The sequence below is a fragment of the Peromyscus maniculatus genome, chromosome 7 (genome assembly GCF_049852395.1).
Source record: "Peromyscus maniculatus bairdii isolate BWxNUB_F1_BW_parent chromosome 7, HU_Pman_BW_mat_3.1, whole genome shotgun sequence".
In the NCBI taxonomy this organism is placed as follows: domain Eukaryota; kingdom Metazoa; phylum Chordata; class Mammalia; order Rodentia; family Cricetidae; genus Peromyscus; species Peromyscus maniculatus.
Window position 1 is genome coordinate 28,997,088 of NC_134858.1, and position 25,583 is coordinate 29,022,670.

The window sequence follows — 25,583 nt, forward strand, 5'->3', positions numbered from 1 at the left end:
CCAGGATTTTCGTCATGACTCTTAAATCTGGGCTTGTCAGTTCGGCCCAGCGTTCCAGGTCTCTAGGCACAGCATGGGACTTTCAGAGTTTAGCCAATCACATAGCGTTGAGATCAGGTTGCCAGGCAGATTATGCTAATAAGACCCCGCCTTTTATGCTGCTCCCACTCTGCGGCGGGAAGAACCACCTGGAGGCGGCGGGGGGGGTTTGATTTCCATCACCCCTAGGGAGAGAGGATCCGGGACCCGCTGATCTTCCAGCTCCCCTCACCCCACGTCGTGTAAGTACCTAAAGGATTAAGGGAACCGGATAAACCAGGGTCCAGAGTATCCCATCGCCTGGGAGAGTGTTTCGTCTTTGCTTAGTCCCACCCAAAATGGCGCCCAGCTCTTTCTGCGTCTCAGCGCCCGGCCGGGGCCAACCGACCGCGGACCCGGGTGGGGGGGGACCTGATGGTAGTGGTGGGGGGGAGCAATCCCGGCGGCACCGCCCGATGGTACAGTCCAGCCGGGGCTGGGACGAGGCACCTCGCTCGGGGTGGGGGGTCAAACCATCTGCACCTTCTACGCGAAAAGGGGCGAGGCCCCTCCTGGAAGCCGCCCGGGCCCCGCGTCCGTGCAGCGCGGGCTTCGGTGCCGCCCGCCCCGTCTCCCCGGCGCGCAGCTTGCCCCGCGCCCCCCGAGCGGCTCGCATGCCCCGCCGGCCGTGCGCTCCTCTCCTCCCCTCCCGCGTTGGTTGGGCCGGGACGGCGGTTGGGCTGCCTGCGCGCCGGGCGGCGGTTGGGCGGGCGGGTGTCCGCCGGCCGGGACCCGTGCGGGGGGTGGCGGCGCGCGTGGCCGTGGGCTCCGGTGCGGGGTGCCCGGCCCGCGTTTCCCTGCCGCCCCGCCCGCGAAGGTGTGGGGAAGGCCCCGGCGGGTCGGTCTGCAAACGCGGTGGCGGGCTGGGTAGGGCGGAGGCCGAGGACCTGCAGAGCTGGCGAGGCCGGGCTCTCCTTGAGCTAATGCTAAAACAAGGAAAGTCTGGAGCCAGGTTACTTAGGGCCCGGGTAAAATGGAATAGCTGCGGTGTGCGTTCCCGGCGCACGAAGGCTGCTGAAATTGGGTGCCATTTCTTTTAGCCGTGTTAGGTGGATTAGTTGGACTTCAACCCATTTCCAACTAGTATATACGTACACTTAAGTTAGTGGGTAGAGAGGTGGCTTTGTGGTGTCATTGATGAGATTCATCCAGCTAAATCCCATGCCCTGAATCCTTACACGGGTTAAAGCTTGCCTGTACCTCTCCCATCAGTCTCGTGCTTTAGGCCAGTTGTATCTACTTTTCATTAAAAACAAAGTCGCTCGTGACTAACCTCGCTGTCTGTCCTGTTCGCGCCACTGCCGCAGGGTCTTTGTGGGCCCGAGGGTGTAAGTGCAGCATTACATTGTATTCTTTTGTGCCCATCCACTCCACGGTTGCCACTCCAGGACCTTCTGCGCTCATGAACTGTACTTATTTGTTACTCCAGAATTGAGAAAACATAAAAATCAGGATTCGTTGGGGGCAAAGCAACATACAATATTTGCTCAATCTGGTATATTTAGTAACTTTACTAGGTTTACATTTTACAAATGAAGGCGAAATTGACACAGAGTGAACTATTTTCACGGGAACGATTCCTTGCCATTTAGTAGGTTTACATTTTCATTTTGGATCAAGATTTTTTTTTTTCACCGTGACTCAGTTAATCCATTAGCATCCACTTTTTGAAGTAGTTACCTTTTTCTAGAGATTTTTTTTCAGATTAAGTTTTTTTACTAGTGAGTTTTAATGATTTTTTAAAAATGATTTCTTTTTACTAATGGCCCACCAAAAGTAATTTGCCCATTGTATTGCAGGCCTGAACGTAGGTGAGAATGTCAAAAGTAAGGCAAGGCCCCTAAGTGATTTTACTTAGTGATTATGGAGTGTCAATCCAATGTAACCTCAGTTGATTGGCACTGGCCAGTTTCTTGCCTGTTTTTTTTCTTCTAGTTTTAACAATCACATAATCATCATAGAAACAGCATAAGAAGTAAGAACCCCTAAAGTAGGACTAGAGGAAATTCTTACTAATATATCGTCGTGTTAAAAGTATGAATGTGCACAAAATATTTGTGTGAGCACGTTGTGTGGCTTAGTATCTGTTTTAAGTGTAGATGGGTGCCTAAATACTTCATGGTGATTTGCCACATGAAGTCCACTGAACTGAAAGAGTAATTTTCTTATTCATTTTACTTAAAAAGTTATTATTTTAAGACATGAAGTGCTGGCTGGCTTGGAACTTGCTATGTAGACTAGATTTTCCTGGAACTCAGAGAGCTGCTTGTCTGTGCTGGGATTAAAGGAGATTAAAGTTGAGCACTGATACTCCAAGCTTGGTTTTATTCTTTTGAGGCAGGGTCTCAGTGTGCAGTTTCAGCTGGTTTGAACTCTGTACATCAGTGGTTCTCAATCCGGGGGTTGAACGACCCTTTCACAGATCATTGGAAAACATAGATATTTACATTACGATTCCTAACAGTGGCAAAATTACAGTTATGAAGTAGCAATGAAAATAATTTTATGGTTGGGGGGGGGTCACAACATGAGGAACTGTATTAAAAGGTTGCAGCATTAGGAAGGTGGAGAACCACTGCTTGTAGGTAGACCCTGGCTGGCCTGCCTCTACCTGCCTGCTTCCTCTCCTGGGCTTAGTTAAATGTGTATGCCAGCACAACTAGCTGGTTTTCCTTCTTTATTTGTTTTCTGAGGGTTTCTCTGTGTAGCCCTGGCTGTCCCGGAACTTGCTCTGTAGACCAGGCTGGTCTCAAACTCAGATGAGTGTGCCACCACCACCCAGCACTTACTTATTTATTTATTTATTCATTTATTTAAAGCTGTTGGGGATGGGGTACAGATGTACTTTGTAGAGTCGGTTCTCTCCTTCCACCTTAATGAGGGTTCCTGGGAACAAACTCAGGGGACCAGGCCTTCAAGACGAGCAGCTTTACCTGCCGTGCCAGTGAAGAACCTGCTGCTCCATTTTAGGTTTAAAATCCACCTTATAGTAAAGACAAACGAGATTCATTTCTGTTTATGATTAAACCTGTATTTCTCAAGGACTGGGCTATGCCCCACCTGTGACCTTAACTACAAATGGCTCTGTACCGCCTGTTGTAGAATGGCAGCCATGTCTTTGTTTCAAACAGTTGTTTATAATCCTTTTTTTCAGAAGGATTATATGACTACCCTCTATTCTGCGACCATGTCTTTGTTTCAGGAGGTCCTTAGGACTAACCTGTGAGGCTTCTGTTACGTTCCTTCCACCTCTGAGCTATAAGCTTTGTCTTCCTCAGGTGCATTGTTGACCTCTTGAATCCCACCTCAGGGGGAAGCAGCCCACGTACATGAATGACAAGGCTTGCTTTATTTTTTATTTATTTATTTATTTTGGTTTTTCGAGACAGGGTTTCTCTGTGTAGCTTTGCGCCTTTCCCGGAACTCACTTGGTAGCCCAGGCTGGCCTTGAACTCACAGAGATCCGCCTGCCTCTGCCTCCCGAGTGCTGGGATTAAAGGCGTGCGCCACCACCGCCTGCCATGATGATTTGGGTTGGTAGTCTTTCTCCTCCCATCTTTTGAGATTAACATCATTTCACTGATCCAGGATTTGCTTTTAAAAAGTAAAACGAGCCTGGGCGGTGGTGGCACATGCCTTTAATTTTAGCACTTGCGAGGCAGAGCCAGGCGGATCTCTGTGAGTTCGAGGCCAGCCTGGGCTGTTACACAGAAAAATCCTGTCTCAGAACAAACAACCAGCCCCCCCCCTCAAAAAAAAAAAAAAAAAAAAAAAAGAAAGAAAGAAAAGAAAAGGTGTAGAGCAATAGAGGAAGATACTTGATCTTTGAGCTCCACACATGTGCTGTCAGGCCAATAGACACACACTCACACATGCACACAATGAATACAATAAAGCAAAAACAACTGGAAAGGATGGGTTTCTGGACAAGTAGAGCTGACTAAGGGCGGAGAAGCACTGAGTTGTAATTTCCATTCCTCAATAAGTTTACAGTTGAAGCAGTAGTAAATGCATGGTGACTGTATGATTTCATTTGGTAAAAGTTATGTGGTGAAAACGAGTAAGCATCCTGTTGTAAAGGTGAATGCCAACATCCTTACTGCCACTTGAACATTCTAGAAGTGTAGACACTCCCAGTCTAGGTATCTGCTTTCCTACATGCAGAACTTGTTGCTGTTTGTTAATCTCTGACAGATTAACAAATGGAAATTTAGCCTAGGGAGTTAAGAAATATGAAATGTTAGGGCTAGGGAATATAGCTCAGTGGCAGAGTGTGACGTGTGTGTAAGGCCCTGAGTTCAGTCCCCAGTGCATGGCACTCACCCCCACCCCCAACATCACTGCACACACAAGCTTGGGCCAACCAAATCTTTGCAGAGTGGTTCCATTGCAATTCTCCAAGGGTCCAGGTGTGGTAGGAGCAGGAAAATGAATAGGGTGCTTTTCTTTGTTACTTTGGTCCATATTTTTCTGTCCTTTTTTTTTTTTTTTTTTTTTATGTTTTTGGTTTTCAAGACAGGGTTTTTTTTGTGTAGTCCTGGCTGTCCTAGGCCTTGAACTCAGAGACTCACCTGCCTCTGCCTCCGCAGTGCTGGGATTAAAGGTGTTGGCCACCACAGACCAGCTCCTTTCTCTGTTTATGTGGCTTAGTTGAGTCACTGTGTAAGTGGTGGAAGAGTATTTGGTCCCTCTCCTTTTGAAATGTCGTTATAACACCAACTGAAGGCTCCTTTGGAATCCTCTGAGCTGGTGCAAGTCCAGTTCATTTCCTGTAGCTTCTGTAGGTTTACACCATGCTGTTGGTTCAGAAACATAATCCCCCTCCCTGCTTTCTGAGATCATTTGCTGTCTTCCTGGTGCTCAAGCCTGGGTAACCAAAAGTCTGTTCAGGTTGTTGTAGGCGTGACTGGAAGTTGCTTCCTTTTTAAGCTGATTTTTTTGTGTGTATACAGATGTTTGCCTACCACATGAATACCTGGTGTCCCTAGAGGCCAGAAGAGGGTGTGGTATCCCCTGGAACTGGAGTTCCAGATGGTTGTAAGTCTCTGTATAGGTTCTGGGACCCCAAACCAGGTTTCCTGCAAGAGCAGCAAGTGCTCCTTAACCCAGAGCATCTCTCCAGCTGCTGGAGGAAGCTTCTTTTTGGATAACTTTGAAACAGTTTAGTGAACTTAGTGGGAGGAGTGTGTGAGGAACTGGTTAGAGAAGAAGGAAGTTATGGTTAATCTCATAATGACAGCAAGACTAGTTAAAATGTGCTGGAAACAGTTGTTACAAAACCAATACTGTATAGGGCTTTGACTCCAAACACGGGTTGCCAGAAGGTTCCAGGCAATCTGATGAAATAGCTGGTTACTGTTGGCTATTTTTAAAGTTTAACTCATTTACTTTGAGTTAGGGTGGGGGTTGGAGTGGGGGTGGAAGAGATGCCTCAGCTGGTACAGGCGCCGCCGGGTGCCAAACCTCGTGGCCTGAGCTCGGTCCCCAAGATCCACATGGTGGAAGGAAAGAACGCACTTCCCCAGGCTGGGCTCTGGTCTCCATTGGCCCGCCGGAGCATGCACGAACTCCCAATAAACAAGTGAAAAGCTAACAGACATCTGTAAAAACTAGAAGATTGAAGCTCACTGCTGTCTTTCAGCCTCAGGGCCTCTGATGTTGTGATTTATGCAGCCTTTCCCCTCCTGTGTTCCCTTAGCTGAGCCTTGTACAGTGGCCTACGTAGCTTGCGTCTGCTAAACTTCTGAAGTGTGACACGTGTGCAACGTGCTAGTGTGAACTGTACATACCAGTTTTTGAAATTTTAGCATGAAAAAAAAAACAATACTTTAAATGTTGAGAGGACAATATGTGGGCTAGGTAGTTAAATAACATAATTAATTTCACCTGTGTCTGCTGTTAAACGGCGTGACTCCTGGAAACTTTAAATTATGTAGCTCCTGTATTTTTATTGAACAGCTTAGCCTAAACCTGACAGGGCAAGGTGTTCTGAAGCAGCAATACTATAATGTGCTTATTATCTTTAGGCTTTTCTAGTGTCAACTATTCATGCTAATTTGTAGGTGTGTTTAGTTTTTCTAGTGGTTATGATAGCGCTCACAAACCCACAGGTATTCCTTTGAAGAGTGTCTTAGTTTCCGAACCACTCCGAACCACTCACTCCCTCACAGTTGTCGTAAATGTTACTGAATTAATGTGTATTCAGTTCATTGTTTGAACTTGATAATAAAATGGGGTCTGTTTTGTCTGTCTTTGCAGTATTATGTACACATGTGCATGCTCCTGTGTGTGCCTCCTGTGTGTGGAAGCTGGAGGCACACATCAGCTATCTTCCTCTATTACTCTCCACCATAGAGTTTTTTTAGTTTTCATTGAGCTGGAAGATGGTGGTACACGCCTTTAATCCCAGCGTTTAGGAGGCAGACGTAGGTGGATCTCTCTGAGTTTGATGCCAGCTTGATTAAAGAGTGAGTTCCAGGACAGTCAAGGCTACACAGTGAAATCCTGTTTTGAAAAACCAAAAAAAGAAAACCTGCCAGGTGGTGGTGGCACACGCCTTTAATCCCAGCATTTGGGAGCAGAGGCAGGTGGTATTTCTGTGAGTTCGAGGCCAGCCTGGTCTACAAAGCGAGTTCCAGAGCCCTGTCTCAAAAAAAAAAAAAAAAAAAAAGTTTATTTTATTTTATGTGTATGAGTGTTTTGCCTGAATGTATGTATATGAACCATGGGTATGCCTGCTGTTAGTGGAGGTCAGAAGAGGGTGTTTGATCCCCTGGGACTGAAATTACAGACAGTTGTGAGTCATTTTGTGGGTGTTGGGAACTGCACCCAGAACCTCTGCAAGAACAGCAAGTGCTCTTAACCACTGAGCCATCGCTTCAACACCCCCTTATCCCTTCTTCGATGTTTTCTGAACATTGGTGTGGGGGTGGGAGATGTAGAGGGAGAGAGAGTGTGTATGTTGAAGATGTCCCATTTATGACTTTGCATTCAACAATTACTTATTCTCAGCACTTCAACCAGTTATGAATCTCTGTGGTAACCATCACCTGCTGCAAAAAGAAGCTATTCTGAGCAAGGCTGATAGCTGTACTTGTCTATGGGCATAAATATAAATATTTAGAAAGCAATTTGATGGATATATTATATCCATTTAGCAAAACAGCACTAGTACTTTCCTCACTAGGGCCTATGGTCTTTCTTGCCACAGGCTTTTCACCAGGTTTAGAGTAACTGGTAGGAAATCTTTCCCGTGGAGCATGTCTCAAATCCAATCACAACACAGTTGGTTATTCCCATAATAGTTATACCACTGTTGCACCTGTGGGTACATCTTGCCTGGCAGGTTGGTAGTGTAGTGTGCAGAACCTACAGTTGACTAAGGCTGTTGATGCCCTCTCTCCCCTGGTGGCCTACACTGTACCTTTCAGCATCTTGAAAGCTAGTTATTGGGATAAAACTTCCAGCTCAGTGCAAACTTGATTTCTTTTGTCCTGTAACTAAAATTTGTAGTATATTTGACTAGCTCTTTTTTTGTTTGTTTTGTTTTGTTTTTTGGGTTTTTCGAGACAGGGTTTCTCTGTGTAGCTTTGTGCCTTTCCTGGGACTCACTTGGTAGTCCAGGCTGGCCTCGAACTCATAGAGATCCTCCTGCCTCTGCCTCCCGAGTGCTGGGATTAAAGGCGTGCGCCGCCGCCGCCGCCGCCGCCGCCGCCGCCGCCGCCGCCGCCGCCGCCGCCGCCGCCCGGCCCTTGTTTTTGTTTTTTGAGATAGGGTTTCTCTGTGTAGCCCTGGTTGTCCTGGAACTCACTCTGTAGACCATGCTGGCCTCAAACTCAGAGATCTGCCTGTCTCTACCTCCCAAGTGCTGAGATTAATGGCGTGCCCCCAAATGTTTGACTAGCTTTTAGAAAAATGTGTCGAGTGTTTTGCCTGCACATATGTGCAGCAATGCCTTTGGAGGCCAGAAGAGGATGTTAGGTCTCCTGGAACTGGGCTTAGGGATGGTTGTGAGCTACCATGTGGGTGCTGGGAACCAGACTCTGGTCCTCTGCAGGATCAGTAAGCCCTCTTAACTGCTGAGCTGTTGCTTCATTCACTTTTTAAACTTTTTATTTAATTCTTTGTTTTGTTTTGTTTTGTTTTGTTTTGTTTTGTTTCAAGACAGGGTTTCTCTGTGTAGTCCTGGCTGTCCTAGATCTCACTCTGTAGACCAGGCTGGCCTTGAACTCACAGAGATCCGCCAGGCTCTGCCTCCCAGGTGCTGGGATTAAAGGCGTGTGCCACCACAGCCCGGCTTTATTTAATTCTTAATGTGTGCTGGGTGCTTGGCGGTGCACGTTTTTAATCCCAGCACTCAGGAGACAGGTGGTGGATCTCTGAGAATTCAAGGCCAGCCTAGTCTACAAGTGAATTCCAAGCCAACCAGCACTACATAGTTAGACCCTGTCCCAAAAACAAAAAGAGCCAAGTGGCAGGGGCACACACCTTTAATCCCAGCCCTTGGGAGACAGAAGCAGGTGGATCTCTGTGAGTTTGAGGCCAGCCTGGTCTATAGAGTGAATTTGAGGACAGCCAGAGCTGTTACACAGAGAAACCCCATCCCCGAAAAACAAAAACAAAAAAGCAAAGCCCCAAAACACAGCAACAAAAACCAACCAACCAAAACAAACTCCCCAAAACTTTAACACACGACATCAATAGAACAGTGTTCCATTAAAAAAAAAAAGTGACAGCTTTAGAGAATTATACAAGAGTGAGAGGCAGCCGATAGACATAAGAACTCTGCATTCTCAGTCCTAGGCAATGCAGTGTATGTTAGTGAGTTTCAATCTTGTCATCATTTATTCATCTCTTTGTCTCTGGAAGTGGATGAATTGAAAATTATTCTGGATTTCTGTGGTGTGTGTGTGTGTGTGTGTGTGTGTGTGTGTGTGTGTATGATGCTGGGGATGGAACCCAGGCTAAGAAAAGTGCTCTTCCACTAGCCACACCCCTAGCCCTCCAGCTCCTGGATTTTATTTTTCAATACTTTTTAAACTAAAATGTAGTTATAACTCCTCTTTCTTGAATTGATAGTTTCTTTGATTGTGTGTGTGTGCGAGCACGCACACACAAATATATAATCTAAACAGCTTCCTGAGTCTCTTTTTTGTTTGTGTGTGTATGATTTTAGGGCTGACCACTTTGTTTTGGTTAGCTATTTAGGGGGCTTATACTGGGGAGCCGGTAATTCTTCCTCTCAGCAGTCATTAGTTGCCTTTGTCTAGGGGTGTGACTTGGTTGAGATTTTCCTTTTTCACATTAACATGCCAGCCAGCCGTAGTGGCACACCTTGAATCTCAGTACTCGGGAGGCAGAGGCAGGCAGATCTCTGTGAGTTTGAGACCAGTCTGGTGAGTTCCAGGACTGTCAGAGCTATAGAGAGAGATCTTGTCTCAAAACAAAACAACAGAACAAAAGCACAGTGATAGGTCTGTTGATCGAGTTGTTGTTCTGGTCTTGTTTATGCAGCCATTTCTAGGAGTGAGTGTTTCACAGCAGACTTCCTGGGATTCTGGCTCCTACAGTCTTTCCTCTCTCTCTTCCATGATGTTTATGAGCCATGGATGCAGGAGCTATGATGCCGATTTATCAGCTGGGGCCAGGATCTCCATGATCCCTTGATCTCTGTCTGCATTGTATCCAGCCGTGGTTTTCTGTAATGGTCTGCATTTGCTATAGAGAGAAGCTTCTTTGATGAGGATATAGGATAGGATTTAGAATGTAGTTAGGGATTGTGCTGCTCTAGCAAAGTAACAATAGTGGATTCTTTTTATAAGATCCATGATTCACTAACCCTGGGTAGTTGGCTAGGTATCCAGTACCGGGCTTGATTTCTCTTCTGTTGAGTGGGCCTTGAGTCCAGTTAGACAGTTACCACTACCATGTGGGTGCTGTTGTATTTTTAAAAAGGCAGGAAGGAGTCACACTGCCTCCTGGGGAGTTTATTGAGGGGAGGGGAGAGAAGGGGCAGAAAAGGGGGCAGAGACCGCTCACTAGGGATGAGAGCAAAGGAAGAGAAAGAGAGACGGGAGGTGGGCAAGGCCCGCCTTTTGTAAGGAAACATAGCGAATACGCACAGGGGTGCTCTTAGTGACTGCCGCTGAGGTATATCCTGTCAGGACCCTGAGGGCGGGCCAGTACAGATGCCTGAATGCTAACAGGTGCCACTTACTGCACCTGTCATTTCTTTAGGAGACTTTTAATTTAGCTCCCCACCCCCACCTCCATCCTCACCCCCGTCCCCACCCCTGTCTTTCTTGGTGTTTTTGAGACTGAGTTTCTCTGTGTAGCCCTGACCTCGAACTCAGAGATCCGCCTGCCTCTGTCTCCTAAGTGCTGGGATTAAAGGCGAGTGCCACCACCACTTGGTCATCTTTCTTTCTTACACACACACAAATATTTTTTTATACCCCCACCTCCAGGTCCATGGTTTTCAACAGTTATACACTGTAGCAGATACATATGAATATTGGTGGTGCTGGTGATCAAATGCAGGTCTAACACAGGGCAGGCTAGACTTCTATTGCTGGTCTACAGTTCTGCCCCTGCAGATAACATTAAATTCAGCAAACCGTGTGTAAGATTTTGTAGGAAAAAAAAAACCTAAAGACTTTTTGGAGTGACTTTGAGTAACATGGTGTTAATACTCTGAAAACATTTATGTGCTTAGTGTAGGCCCAGCAGAAATGTAGAATTAGACAAGTTTTTTCTAAGAAAGAGCAGACTACTCTTGAAAGAGAATTGGGAACTTCTCTGCTAGAGACCAAGAAGTAATACTTAAAACAATGTAATACTGCTTTTGACAAAATTAATAATGATATATCAGTTGAACACCATAAGCAGTCCAGAAATAGGCTCATACATATTCAAACACCCAGGAAGCAGGTGAAGAGCAAAATGAGAAAGCTTTTGGAAGTTAATGGAGGAGAATATATGCGTGGCCTCTGCATAGAGAAGAAACTCTTGAGCAAGGCGCTGCATGTGCTAATGGATTGACAGGCAGCATCTTCAACAGAACGTGGAAAATGAGAAACCCTCATGGCTAAGATACATTTATCTCTATCTCTATCTCTCTGTCTATATCTGCTCAACCTTGTGAGTAACTAAGGAAACATAAACTAAATCCACAATGATATATATATTCCCGTACACCCAAGTTGAAGTAGGCAACTCCAAATTGTAAGGATGCTGACAGTAGTGATCTTCATACAACACTGGTAAAAGTGTGTTTTTGGCACAACTACTTTGGAAAGCAGCATTATTAAGAAAGTATAAAATAGAGTTAGGTACCAGTGAATTTGCAATCCCAGTGCCAAGGAGGCCAAGAAAGGAGGATCTGTGAGGCTCACTGCTGGTGAGATCCAGGCCTATGAGAGAACTTGTCTTAGGAAACATCAGAAAGGTGGACAGTGCCTGAGAAGTGACACCTGAGGTTGTCCTCTGATGTCCACTCACAAGTGCACACTCTGGTCTACAATCTCAAGTACACACACACACACACACACACACACACACACACACACACCCTGTTTCCTTCTTTCTCCAACGGGAACTCTTCACTATAGCTTTGAAGTTACTTAGTTCGCTAGCTTTTGAGCAATTTGCTCAATTAAAGCTCTTTGTGGGTTGAGGAAATTACAGCCTGCTCTACTTCCCTTGAGATGCAGTCTAGCCTTGTGATTTCATCATCTGGTGGAAACTGGGAGACAGCAGCAAATGCAAACGCTGCTGGGGCCTGGCGGCCTTGCCAAGGGTGAAAGCTGTTGCTGCAGTGGGGAAGAGGTCCCACGCTGTGGTCATGGGTCTGGAGTTAAGCCCCACGTAGTGTTTTGACTTTGGACAAGCAGCCGTTCTTGGTTGTGGTGAGGACTTTTTTGAAAGCTGATATTTAAAGGGCATTTCACAGTGCCTGGCACCTGCGAGATGTTCAGTAATGGCAGCCACTCTATTATTACTGTCCCACTCCTTGTTTACTTGGGTAACATTGAATTTCCACAGTCTGCATTTTGAGCCAGTGGAACTGTGATTATGCTGATTTTTAAAATGAAGAGCTGCATCTGTCAAGGGTTCTCAATTTTGTGATCTCATTGAACTCCTGTAGTGCATATATAAATGAGTCCAACATATAGGCTCCACCTGAACAAAAGGCACAGCACACATGTGGAGGTCAGCGGACTGCTGAGTTGGTGTTCTTCAACTATGTGGGCTCTTGGAATCAGCCTCGGGTCCTCAAGTTTGCTGCCAAGTGCTTTTGAGTCATTTCAGTGTCTCTGAGCTGATTTCTAAATGCCTCTTCATGCAGGGAAAAAAAAAATGTGAACTAGCTAGGCAGTGGTGGCTCATGCCTTTAGTCCTAGCACTTGGGAGGCAGAAGCAGGGGAATCTCTGTGAGTTCAAGGCAGCCTAGAACACACAGCAAATACCAGACCAAGGCTACTAGTGAGACCCTGTCTTAAAAACAAACAAACAAACAAAAAAAAAAAAAACAACAAGAAAAACCTCATCACATCATTTAGAAATTCTATCATTTTGAAGTTAAACATCTTGTAAATGGATCAGGAAAGAGAAAACTCATGCCTATAGTAAAGAGATATTTATTTCCAAGTCAGTTGTTTAATAATGAAGTAAGACTTTTCTGGATAAGTCAGTTTTATGATTTAATATCCTGTGGTAGCCACAGTTTAAATTTAACAGAACTAACAGACAGTTGCACTATACACCATATACTGTCATTGTATACATCATATCGCCTTTTATGTTAACAATGACATTGTGAGCTGGGAAAGACAAGGTATTATTTCAGTTGTCCAGATAAGGAAACCTTGCTTGCTTTCAAGTCTGTTATTTTCCCACTACTGCCTTCTGAGAAAGCACTTTAAGAAATGTCCCGGTGACAGCCAGGGGTTGCAAGTGCACTCCTGTTAGGCCAGACCTCTGGAGGCTGAGGCAGGATGCTCTGGAGTTCCAGGACAGTTGAGCTGCAAAATGACACCATTGAAGGGTGTGAGTGGGTCCTGGCTTGCATATCTGAATACCAGACCAGAGACTACCGTAGGAGTTTTATTAAGAAGGAGGAGATGGGGGCTGGAGAGATGACTCAGAGGTTAAGAGCACTGACTGCTCTTCCCGAGGTCCTGAGTTCAATTCCCAGCACCCACCCGGTGGCTCACAACCATCTGTAATGAGATCTGGCACCCTCTTCTGTGTACATAATAAATAAATAAATCTTAAAAAAAAAAAAAAGGAGGAGATGGAAGTTTATTAGAGACCTTAATTATATGCTGGTGAGAAGGAGGTTTTCTATGAGTGCATTGTGTGTGTGCACGTATGTGAGGGTCAGAGGTGAACATTACGTGTTTCTCATTTTGCACCTTATTTTTTGAGTCAGGGTCTCCTGCTGATCCTGGAGGTCCCTGGAGGGAACTAGCCAACAAGTTCCCTTGACCCTGTCTGTCTGCCTCCCCAGTGCTAGGATTACAGGTGTGTGTGTGTGTGTGTCTGTGTGTGTGTGTGTGTGTGTGTGTGTGTGTGTGTGTGTGTGTTAGCACACCTGGCCTTTCATGTAGGTTTTAGGCATCCAAACTCAGGTTCTCGTGCTCAGCTGATGAGTGCTTCTCTGGCTGAGCCATCGTCTCCCTACCCAAGATAAAGATTTTTTGTTTTGTTTTGTTTTTGAGATGCGGTTCCTCTGTGTAGCCCCGGCTCTCCTGGAGCTCCACAGATCAGAGATCAGAGATCCTCCTGCCTCTGCCTCCCGAGTGCTGGGATTAATGGCATTCACCACCCTGCCCGGCTGTGGAGTTTTGGTTTTGTTCTTTTTTGCTGTGCTAGAGGGAGAATACAGGGCCTTATGCATTCTAGGCAAGTGTACCACTGAGCTATGTCCTTAACTAAGATACAGTTTTTAAAAACAAGTAAGTGCCTCAATATGTCATCTAGCTGGATTGATCACTTTGTTAATAAAATACTTATTTTACCCATTTCACTTGTAACTGTGTCAAGGAATGAAAGTGTGGAAGTGAGAAACAGGTGAGGCCCTCATTAGCCTGTCTACATGGGCTGTGAGTTAGCTGTAAGGGAGGCCTTCAAACCAGTATCAGTTAGCTTTTTAGTCCTGAGTCAGAATAATGGTTCAGTCTCTGAACAAGACTTTTTTCCCCAGGGGTTAAGTTGGAGTGAACTTAGTAAGGAAACAGTTTACTACTTCAGACTGCGCCTCTGTCAATACTTCTAGGATTTTATCTTTGGGGTTGGATTTGTTATATTTGAGCCATAGTTACCTGCAGCTTTTGAGGCTGCAGAAGACCCGCTTACAAGATTCCTACTTAGCTACTGTGACTGCTGCTTTAACTAAGGAGTTGGAGACAAGCAGGCACATATCGATCCGTGCAGAGGCACACCTCACCACGGGTGGCATCGATCTCCTGGAGTTGTCTTCTGTGATGCTGCTGTTCCTGAGGGGGCTCCAGGGTGAGCGCTGAGAGCTTTGTGAATCTTCTGTTTGTAGTGGATAACAGGGTGGCCCAATACTGGTCAGGGAGTCATTTGCAGCCAGTTCTCAGTCTTCAATTACTTCCGTGAGTCCATATTTACATTCAAAGTTCACTTCAGGTGTCAGAGGTGTCTGGTACCGATTTGCTTGTTTCCATGTAGTAAGGGGAAGCTGCAAAGGAAATCCCCAGAAAGCAACCTGGTTAGTAAAGAGAGTTCACCCCTACTTCCTCCAGGATTCTAAGACATAAAGACCCTCAGTTAGATTAGAGAATCCGATGAGTTGCATTCTTTGAAGGAAGATGTAAACGTTCTTGTTAAGTTATTGTTTAGCAACAAAAGAGGTTTTAAGTGTATGTGTATGTGTCCGTACACGTGCACATGCTCAGGCCAAAGGACAACTTTTGGGAGCAGGTTCTGTTCCACCAGTGGTGATTGGGGATTGAACTCAGGTGGTAGGTTTGGTGTTAAGTGCCTTTCTCTACCCTCTGAGTGTTGTCGACAGCCCAGGTTTCTTTCTTTTCTTTTTTGTTTCCTCTTTTGAGGTGGGAGCTTTGGCCTTTGGAAGTTTGTGTAAGAATATTGATTCGCATCATTAAATGGCTAAGAATTTTGAGCTCTTTGCCCCACGATTACGGGAGGCCTCATTGTAATCAGCCCTCAGGTTGCTTCTAGAGTGATTGTGCAGTTTTCTTTCCCGGCTGTGCAGCAACTAGATCCGGCTTCTTCCACAAGGATCACCTGGAGAGTTTCAAAGATTCCTCTGCTTTTTCCTCTCTGTGCAACTGATTGCGAGAGATTCTTCAAGGGCCAGACCTTGGAATTTGCCTTTCACCTGCCTCCTGTTTGAAACCAGAAAAACTGGTTCATGAACCTTGGAACTGTAGGTAGACCAACTGAATGGAGTTTAAAATTTTTACCTTTCCATTAAAAAACAAAACAAAACAAAACAAAACACACACACACACACACACACACACACACACACACACACACACAATTTTCACCTCTGATGTTTTTTTTTCTTTTTTCTTTAGACTTATTTATTTTGCATTTTCAAGACAGGGTCTCTCTGTATAGCTTTGTGCCTTTCCTGGAACTCACTTGGTAGCCCAGGCTGGCCTCGAACTCATGGAGATGCGCCTGGCTCTGCCTCCTGAGTGCTGGGATTAAAGGCGTGCGCCGCCAGGCACTGCCCGGCTTTATTTTATTTTATGTATATGAGTGTTTTACCTGAATGTATATCTGTACACCATGTGCTGCCTGGGCCTGCAGAGCGAGGTGACAGAGTACAGACAGTTGTCAGCTGCCATGTTGGAGCTGGGACCTGAACCCAGGTTAATCATGGAGTGCTCTTAATCATCGAGCTGTCTCTCCAGCCCATTTGATGCTTAAAAAAATAAAAAAATTGAAAAAAAATCTGTGCGTGTGTGAGTGCAAACATGCACATGTGTGTGACCAGAGGACAGCCTCAGGTATCAGGCCTCGACTTCTGCCGTGACTGATCCTGAACACAGCAGGCTGGTTGGCCCCTGAGTGCCTGCGGGTGGATTCTCCTTGAATCTCGAAGGAGCGCTGGAATAAGAGGCCTGCTCTGGACATCATCTGAGCTCCAGGGATTTAATCTTTGTCCTGCATAGCAAGAGCTGTTCCCCCCTGAGTCATCTCCCCAGCTCTGGGCGTTTGTTTTGTCCCTTTCCCTCATCTTTACTGGTTCCCAAGCATTTCCTCAGGGTTTTGTTGTTTTGTTTTCCGTCCTGGAATTCTCAAGAAACCCACCAGAAATGCCCCCTTGTTTACTCTGGTAGCAAAAGTTACACTTTCTGTTTGTAAAAGTTTATATTGGCTAAACTTCCATCTTTTTAATCATAAAAAGACCCTGGAACTGGACATGGTGGCTCATACCTGTAATTCCAGCATGCAAGAGGCCGAGGTTGGAGTCTTGCCTAAGTTTCAGACTAGCTTGGGCTATGTACAAAGTGAGACCCTGTCTCAGGAAAACAAAACAAAAAGTGCTTTGGACTGGAGTCGAGCTCATGGTATAGCTCTTGCCTAGTGTGCACTCAGCCCGAAGTTCCATCTACAACACTTAAATAAAGCTTTTTTGAGATATAATTCATGTACTGTACAATCCACTTATTTAAACTGTACAACTTAATGACTTTCAAATCCTCATATTGTGCAACCCTGACCACAACCAGTTTTATAACATTCTCCTACCCCCCCCCTCTGTCCCCCCCCCATCTGTATCCCTTATCTGGCACCATTCATTCTCTCATGGTCTCCCAAGCCCTCAGCACCTGGTCTCTATTTTGTGTGTCTGTGATTTCCCTGTTCTGCAGGTTTGTGTCAGTGGAGTCATGGAACATGTTACATCTGTTACATGTTTCCTTGTTAACTACCTCTTTCACATAGTATAGCACTGCCAGGCTTCATCCATTGTCCCATCACCATTCTTGCATGAGTGCTTCATCCTTTTTTTGTTTTCTAATGAATACATGTTAGTTATACTTAATACTGCATCTCATTATGTTTGCTACATACATGTATATAACATATTCTGAACGTATTTACCCCTGATCCTTTCTTGTCCCCCTCCTACTGATCTTCCTGTTCCCAGTCAGTCTTCCTTCCGTTGTCATGCCTCCCTCCCTCCCTCCCTCCCTCCCTCCCTCCCTCCCTCCCTCCCTCCCTCCCTCCCTCTCTCCTTCCTTTCTCCTCCCTCCCTCTCTCCTCCCTTCCTTCCTTTTTTCAGTTTTGGCAACCCCCCCCCCCCAGCACTTTAATTAGGCTGCTGTAGGAGCATGGGTAGCTGTTTTTTTGAGATATGGGCTGTCTGTGAAGTCCTGGCTGGTCTCAAAGTTGCTGGCCTTCTGCCTTAACCTCCCAATTCTTCATTCCTTTTTATGGGTATGTATATAGATATTCTACATTTTATGCATCCTGTTATTAGTTGATGGGTATTTGGATTGTTTCCAGTTTTTAGCTCTTATGAATAACATTATGAATATTTATGTACACGTTCTTTGGGGAAATACGTTACTCCACTAGGGTTTATTATATCTTCATAAGGAACCAGTGCATCATCTGGTAACTGTTTAAACTCTTGATCGATTGCCAGACTCTTTACCAAAGTGCCTACAGTATTTTATATCACCAAGAGCAAATGAAGGTCCTGGTTTCTCTATAGTCTCACCATTTGTTCTTATCTTACTCTATCAAATCTAGACTAAACTGAGAAAATGAAGATCTCCTGCTGAAGTGAGGGTGACAGGAACGAGAAGGTCATGAACAGAATCACTGCTGTGTAATGCACACCATGGCCTGGCGTTAGACTGGGGCCTCACTAGATGATGCAGTGTATCACTATTTTACCGAAATGAAGTCCCCAAACCTATTTTCAATTATTATTATTATTTTTTATTCTGGGGAATCAAAGCCAGGACCTCATACACGCTGGGCAAGTGCTCTTCCACTGAACGAAATCCCCAGCCCTTTGTTTTGCTGTTTTTCTGACTGGACAAACCTTTATGTTTAGTTGGGAGTTCATAGTTTGTACTGTGTGCTTTGAATTTCAAGGATACCTTGCTTATGCAAGAGCAGGAAGAATCTGTGGTATGTTTTTTTCTTATGACTATTCTCATTCCTTTTAATTCTAGGATGAACATGAATTATTAGGGTCTGTGGGCAATTTTATTAACAACCACATTGATGACAAGGGGCATTTTTGATGGTTCTGGTGTATGAGTTATGGCATTTAGTACTTTCTGGAGTTTTCATTTACAGAATTCCATACTTCTTATTTTTTGGTACTAGGACTTGAACCTTCATGCATGCTGTGCCCCAGCACTGAGCCCCAGCATAGCCCTCTTTGACTTGCTTCCTAGTTTCACCTTTCTACGGCAGGGATAACTGCTGGTATCATTTGTACAGGAGAGGTTAAGTTGGAGTGACTTAACTCACCTGGTGCCTCCTCCAGCGAAGGTGTGAGCAGAGATAAAGCTGAAGGAAGAACCAGTTTGGTCAGTGGCAGGCTGCTGGAAGGGCTTGTTCAGGCGCCAGGAATTACTTAGGAATTTACAGCTCCACAAGGACAGACTGCTTGTCATCCTGGGTCTCTGGCCTTCCCTGTTCACTAAGCAGTTGGAAGCTTTGATGAAGAGGAGGTAGATCTGCACTGTAGCCCCAGAGTCACCACCATGGACTTGCCCATGCCCCCTGCAGCCTGCTTGAACCACTGGGTGCAGAGCCTCCTCTCAGGGCGTGGGATGTTGGAGCAGACCCGGCAGCACTGTTCTGAGAGTGTGGTGGGTTGTGGGTGTGGAAACACTCAGAAGCTGACAGTCACCAGGGACAGGCCGTGGAGTAGAGAGTCACACTTCTTAATTCCTTCCCCATATTTGGCTTCCAACTTATTCTTTGCATTCACAAGAACTGATGTTGAGTTTAATTTTTCATAACTTAAGAGCAGCTGAACTCTGTATCTTCAGTTGTCTAGACAGCAAGAATTCAGATCCTCTCAGAATATTCTCACTTGCAGAAAGAGTCACTGTACTCTGCTTTTTCCCTGGTAGTGTTTTCCCCCTTTCTGGTTCATTCAAGCTCAGTATAAATTTTGATGCTGTACACACACATAATTTCTTCACTGTGGTAGCAGTTGTAGGTCGTTTTTAATTATAACAGATTTTGTTTTGTTTTGAGACAGGGTTTCTCTGTGTATCCCTGCTGGTCCTGGAACTCACTCTGTAGACCAGGCTGGCCTTGAATTCACAGAGATCCTTCTGCCTCTACCTCTCAGAGTGCTGGGATTAAAGGCATACACTACTGCGCCCTGCCTGATAGTCGATTTTTAGTCGATGAGAATTCATCCTAAGTGGACTTTTTGTTTCTGTTTGTTTTAGTTTTTTTGAGACGGGGTCTCTCTATGTAGTCCTGGGATTCAACAAATGTAGACCAGGCTGGCCTCAAACTCACAGAGATCTGCTGCCTCTGCCTCCTGAGTGCTGAGAATAAAGGAGTGCTCCACCATGCTTGGCTTCCTGCCTTTTTTCTTTTCCTGTAGTGCTAGGGATAGGACACAGAACCTCATACAGGGTAGGTAAGTGCTCTCACTGAGCCACACCCCCAGATCCCCAGTCCTTCTAATTGATGGTAATGCCTAACAGAGTGTTAAAGGAGAGGCAGGTGAGAGAGGATGTGCAAAATGGCCACCCAAGGAGGTAGCAGTGACTTTGGCAGCTGGATGATGAAAAATAGTTAGATTTCCCATAATATTGTCCCAGAGCATCCAGGCAGAGACAACTGTTGCCCTTGTCCTAGGGGCAGATGAGCCTGGGGTATAAAGCTACAGGGGAGGAGGGACCTGCGCAACACAGCTGCCGGAGCTCCAGCCCGCAGAGGGGGTGTGAAGCAGATGTTCTGGACATAGGAGGAAGGCCAGAGGAACGCAATCAGGACAGAGTTTCAAGGAAGTTGTCAATGCCATTGAAAGGCCCAGTGGGATGAGAAGTGTGGAGTAAGTCTTGCCTTTGGCACATACATTTGAAAAAGTGTATTTCGGCTAGGGATGTATTTTCTGTTGGTAAAGTGTTTGCCTTGCATGCACACGACTCTGCGTGCAACAAACAAGGACCACATAAACCACTTGTGGTGGTGCATGCCTGTGTGTTAGCACTTAGGAAACAGAGGCATGATGATCAGATCAAGGTCATTCTTGGCTACCTAGTGAGTTCCAAGCCAGTTTGGGATATACTTTTTTGTTTTAAGTATATTCTTGGGGCTAGAAAGATGGCTCGGTGGTTAAGAGCAATGGCTGCTCTTCCAGAAGACTCTGGTTCAATTCCCAGCACACACATGGCAGCTCACAGCTCTCTGTGGCTCCAGTTCCAGAGGATCTGACATCCTCACACAGATATACATTGAGGTAAAGCACCAATAAGCATGAAATTAAAATAAATAAATTTTTAAAAAGTATATTCTCAAATGAGGTGATGGAGATGAACGACACGTATCTTTTTTCAGTACATGTGAGAAGGAGTGAACAGAGACACAGGTAGTTGGGTAGGAAACAGGGTCCATGGGAAACTGTTCATTGTAAACATTTTATCAGAATACAGTGTATGCCTAGAAATCTTCAAACTTGTTTTTCAAGTACTTAGGATCAGATCAGACCAAGGACCTCATGCATGCTGGGCAAAGGCTTTATCACTGACCTAAAACCCAGCCCTCATCCCCAAACCCCAGGTGTGTGTGTGTGTGTGTGTGTGTCCCCGTGTCCGTCCGTCCGTCCTACTGAATGCTGGGAGTGGAGGCCTGCACCATAAGGCCTGGCTTGTATATTCAATACAAATAGGAGACTCTAGTGCATATTTGCTGGTGTTCCCATGGGGAAGGAAGTAACACTGCAGGAGAGACAAGGAAGAGCTCCGGCAGGGCCCAAGAAGGCTGGCTCTGCAGCCACCTGGGCTCGTGGCTAGTGTTTGGTTTGACTGGGGGTGTTTCCTGTGTTGTCACTGGAAGGGTTAGTGAGTGTGGGTAAACCCCAAAGGGACCTGTTTCCCAGTGACATGTGAGACAGGCTCATCAATTGGGAGTTGAGGTGGGAGCAACTTTGAGCAAAAAGAAGAAAAGAAATGGTCCATTTTAGGAGTGAGAGCTTGGGGGTTGAGAAGATGGGGCAATAGATAAAGTGTGTGAGGACCTAAGTTCAGAACAGCAGCATGTGCCTGTAACCCTGGAGAGAGCAGAGACAGGTGGATCCCTAGATGTCACTGGCCAGCCTGTCTAGCCAGTCCTTGAGCTCCAGGTTCAGTGAAGGAGACCCTGTCTCAAAAAATCAGATAAAGTGGTAAGTGATAGAGGAAGACAGCAGACCGAGTGAGAGCCGGAACAGGATACAAAGGTGGACCAGGCTTCATCCAGCTTCTAGTGTACATCGCAGATCACTCTCGCTTCATGGAAAGTGAGACCAGGGCCTTGGGGCCAGGCTTAGGTGTAGAGTGAATGCTTAGCCTTGCTGAGGCAGATTTTGATCTCCAGTACCAAAACCAAAGTGAGACCAGGCACTACCCATAGAGGGTTTCCTCTTGAATGGCTAAGGCATGAAGCTGATGGGAGTTTCCAAGAGGGCTCTATAACATTGGACTTGGAAATTTAATGCAGTAAAAGTGTTTGATTGCTGCAGTGTTTCGGCTGCTGCAGGACTGTTTACAGTGTAGTGCCAGCATCAATTGTGTAGAAACAAAGGTCTGCTCAGTTTTAGCTGTCACTGTGTCTAGTCCTTCCTAAGCTACCGTCATTATCAGTGGACACTGAGTAACTCTATAAAGATTAGATCAATGATGATAAACAACTAAAATTTTATATTTTATGATAATGAAAATAACTTTTGATTATAAAAACACAGGCTTCAGCCAGGCATGCTGATATATGCCTGTAATCCCAGCACTTAGGGGATAGAGGCAGGAAGATCAGGAATTCAGGGTCATCCTCTGCTACACACTGAGTTTGAGGTCAGCTTGGGCTGTATAACAAACAAAACCCCCAAGAAACAAACAAACAAACCAACCAGACTGAATGCTATTGAAAAGAATTCAGAACTGGTCATGGTGTCAGGAACCTATAATCCTAGCACTCAGGAGGTGGAAGCGGGAGCCTGGACTACATGGTGAGACCTGTTTCCAGAACCAAAAACAGACAAAAAAGGAAAAGGTTCAGAAAGCATCTAAAGCTGGAAAGAAGTTAAATAATAGTCACTGTGGAGCTAGGGCCATAGCTCACTGGGAACACTGGCACCAGACCCTGGGTCCAAGCCTATCCCTGCTAAAAATAAATAAAGTAAAGTAGAGTTGGGCAGATGGTCTATGTTAGCATTCAGGCATCTGTACTGGCCCACCCTCAGGGTCCTGACAGGATATACCTCAGCTGCAGCCACGAAGAGCACCCCCCACCCCTGTGTGCATCTGCTGTTTCCTTACAAAAGGCTGGGCCTTGCCCACCTCCTGGCTCCTTTCTCTTCCTTTGCTCTGCCCCCTTCTCTGCCCCTTCTCTCCCCTCCCTCAATAAACCTCCCATTTGGGCCCTGTTGTATGTGTGACTCCTTCCCGCCGTTTTAAAATTACAACAGCCTAGTCAGTAAGTTACTTGCTGCATAAGTAACCTGAGTTTGATCCCTAGTACCCCCATAAAAGCATGCCTGTAATACAAGCACTGTAGTGGTCGGGGCAGGAGGGTCCTGGAGGCCTCCTGGCCAATTAGTCTAGTTGAGTTAATGAGCTCCAGGTTCAGTGAGAGACCCTGCTTCAAAATAATAAGGTGGAGAGCAATGAGGAAAAATACCCAGCTTTGACCTCTGGCCTGCACACACACACAGACACACAGACACACACACACACACACACACACACACACACACACACACACACACACACGAACCAACACCTGAACACCTGTACACATGAACAATAAACATGTATGTGGCTAAGTTATTTTTATTTTTATTTTATTTACTTTTAGACCAGACTGGTTGGTCTTAAACTCACAGAGATCCACCTGCCCCTGCCTCCCAAGTGCTGGGACCAAAGGCATATGCAACCATACCTGGCTTTATTTTGAATATTTTTTAATTCAGCAAGGTTTCCCTACACTGTTTAAGGTGGCCACAAACTCCTGGGTTCTAGAAATGCTCCCCTGTCATTTGAGTAAGCTGCCCAGCTCCTAAGTGAAGGACTCTGGCCAGCTGGAGCATGGCCCTGGCAGGCCTTGCCCTTCTTCCTGATTCCCCCTGCCTTGGTAAAAATCATTACATTCCTAAAGCTAGCCACTAAGACCTATTTCCTTATTTGGACACTTCCTCTCCCTAGGCTGACTACCAAGGTCCAGCTATCCAAGTATTGAAGTCCAGCAATCAAAAGCCTCCTTTGGCCCACCTAATTAACATGCCCAATTAAAATTAAACACCTCATCCTAACACAGGGTTTCCCCTTGTACCTTCGTAAACTGCCATTTTCCTATGTGCCACATCTGTCTCCCCTCTATCCAGAGGCAGTCTTTTGTTCTGCTCTGGGACAGATACCCCTGCCCCTCTCCCTTGCTCCCTTCCCCTTCTCCCTCATCCTCTTTCTCCTGTCTTTGTCTCTTATTCCCTGCCCTCTGTCCCTCAGGGCAGATAAATCTCCTTTGTGCTGAGAGCTTGGTCTTGAGTGTCTTGTGCCAATACTTTTCCTTCTACTAAGACATTCCTTATGTTTGAATGGATGGATGGTTTTTCTGCACCACAGCCGATCATACATACACATTTTAAATAAGGGTAAAAATGAAAACATTGAGTAGGATGTTGTTCAGTGGCAGTGTGCTTGCCTAGCATTCGGGTTTACCCTGGAATCACCACCACCAAAGAAAGTCCTGCAGTAGGTAAATAGTTGAGTAAGTTTTGGCCACATCTGCCATGTTAAAAGTGGTATTTACTACAAATACTTTAGGTATCTTCAGAGGTGCCCACAGCATATCCAGTGTGACTCATGCTGTCTGGCTCTACTTAAGCATGTGCTTATAGACTCAGCTGGTTTCTGTGTGTTGAGTTTGTGTAACAGGACAGGGCTCACAAGAGACTATCAACAGTGGCCTTATGTAGAGATGGGAGAGGGATACTTTTACTTTTTATGTAAAACAAGTCTATTGGATTTTTTTTCTAATTCAGTATTTTGTCTAAAAATACATCCACATACATGTTCAGTTTTAGAACATTTTCATCACCTCAAAGAAACGTGTACCCCTTAGCTCCCTCCCAGTCCTGCCTGTAGAGTCAATAATCTACGTTTTGTCGGTATAGACTTACCAGTTCTGGACTTGAAAGATACAATAAGTGGTCTTTTGTGACTGGCTTTGTTCACTTATCATAGTTTTTTTTTTCTTTCCTCCTCCGTTTCTTTTTATTATTTGTTTTAAGACAGTTTCTCTCTGTATATGTATAGTGTATGTGTATGTATAGGCTGGCCTTGAACTTTCAGTTTGTATGCCTCACCCTCCTGAGTGTTAGGATTATAGGCATGGACCTATCACACACTACTTACTGCGTTTTCAGAGGTTCAGCTACATAACATCTCATATCACATTATTCCCTTTGGGGATTTTGTGTGTTTATTCCCCTTGAGATACTGTGTGTACGTGTATTTGTGTTGAAGACTGAAGGTAGGGCTTTGTACATATAAGCTCCTGCTGTACCACTGAGCTATGCCCTCAGCTCTTAAACATCTTTTTGTATGTTATTGCCTATTTGTAACTGAGAAAAATGTTTACTTAGATCCTTTGTTATTCTGTCTTAATTATTTAACTGTTTTTTAGTTATGTGTATGTCTGTGTATGTGAGTCACTGTCCAGATTTGATGCTTTGGATACTCCTGGAGTAGAGTTTCAGGCAGTTGTGAGCCACTTGATGTAGGTGCTGGGAACTGAACTCAGGCCTTTACAAAAGCAGTATGTGCTCTTAACTGCTGAGCCACATGTCCAGTCCTGTCCTCCTCCAGCTCCTCCCCCCCCCCCCTCCTGCTCCTCCTCTTTCTCCTCCAGCTCTTCCTCCTCCTCCTCCAGCTCCTCCTCCTCCTTTTTTTTCCCCCCCAAGACAGGGTTTCTCTGTATAACAATTCTGGCTGTCCTGGAACTTGCTCGATAGACCAGGCTGTCCCTGAACTTGGAGATCTTCCTGCCTCTGCTGGGATCAAAGGCATGCACCACCAACACCCAGCTTTATTATTTAATTTTTTATTCTCTATATAAATTTTTATTAGATATATGCTTTTTAAATATTTTCTCTCCTTGCTATGTGAAAAATTATGCACATGGAAAACTGTCATTCGATTTCAAAGTTAGGATATGTAAAAGTAGGGCATTTCGGACACCACTTCTGTTGTAAGGCTTCCTTGGTGCTTTTTTGCTCCTTTTCTTTATCAAGAGAAGAATATTCCAGGATCCCA

The 25,583-nt window shown here is 45.4% G+C and overlaps 1 protein-coding gene across 2 annotated transcripts in view; it reads left to right on the top strand.

Moving 5' to 3' along the window:
- The window catches only part of Prdm10 (PR/SET domain 10), a 100,750-nt gene continuing 75,167 nt past the window's right edge, over positions 1-25,583 (top strand). For both annotated transcript variants that reach the window (XM_015995460.3, XM_076575923.1), the window contains exon 1: positions 1-281. The gene's annotated coding sequence lies outside the window, so the exon portion shown is untranslated. The remainder of the gene's footprint in view (positions 282-25,583) is intronic.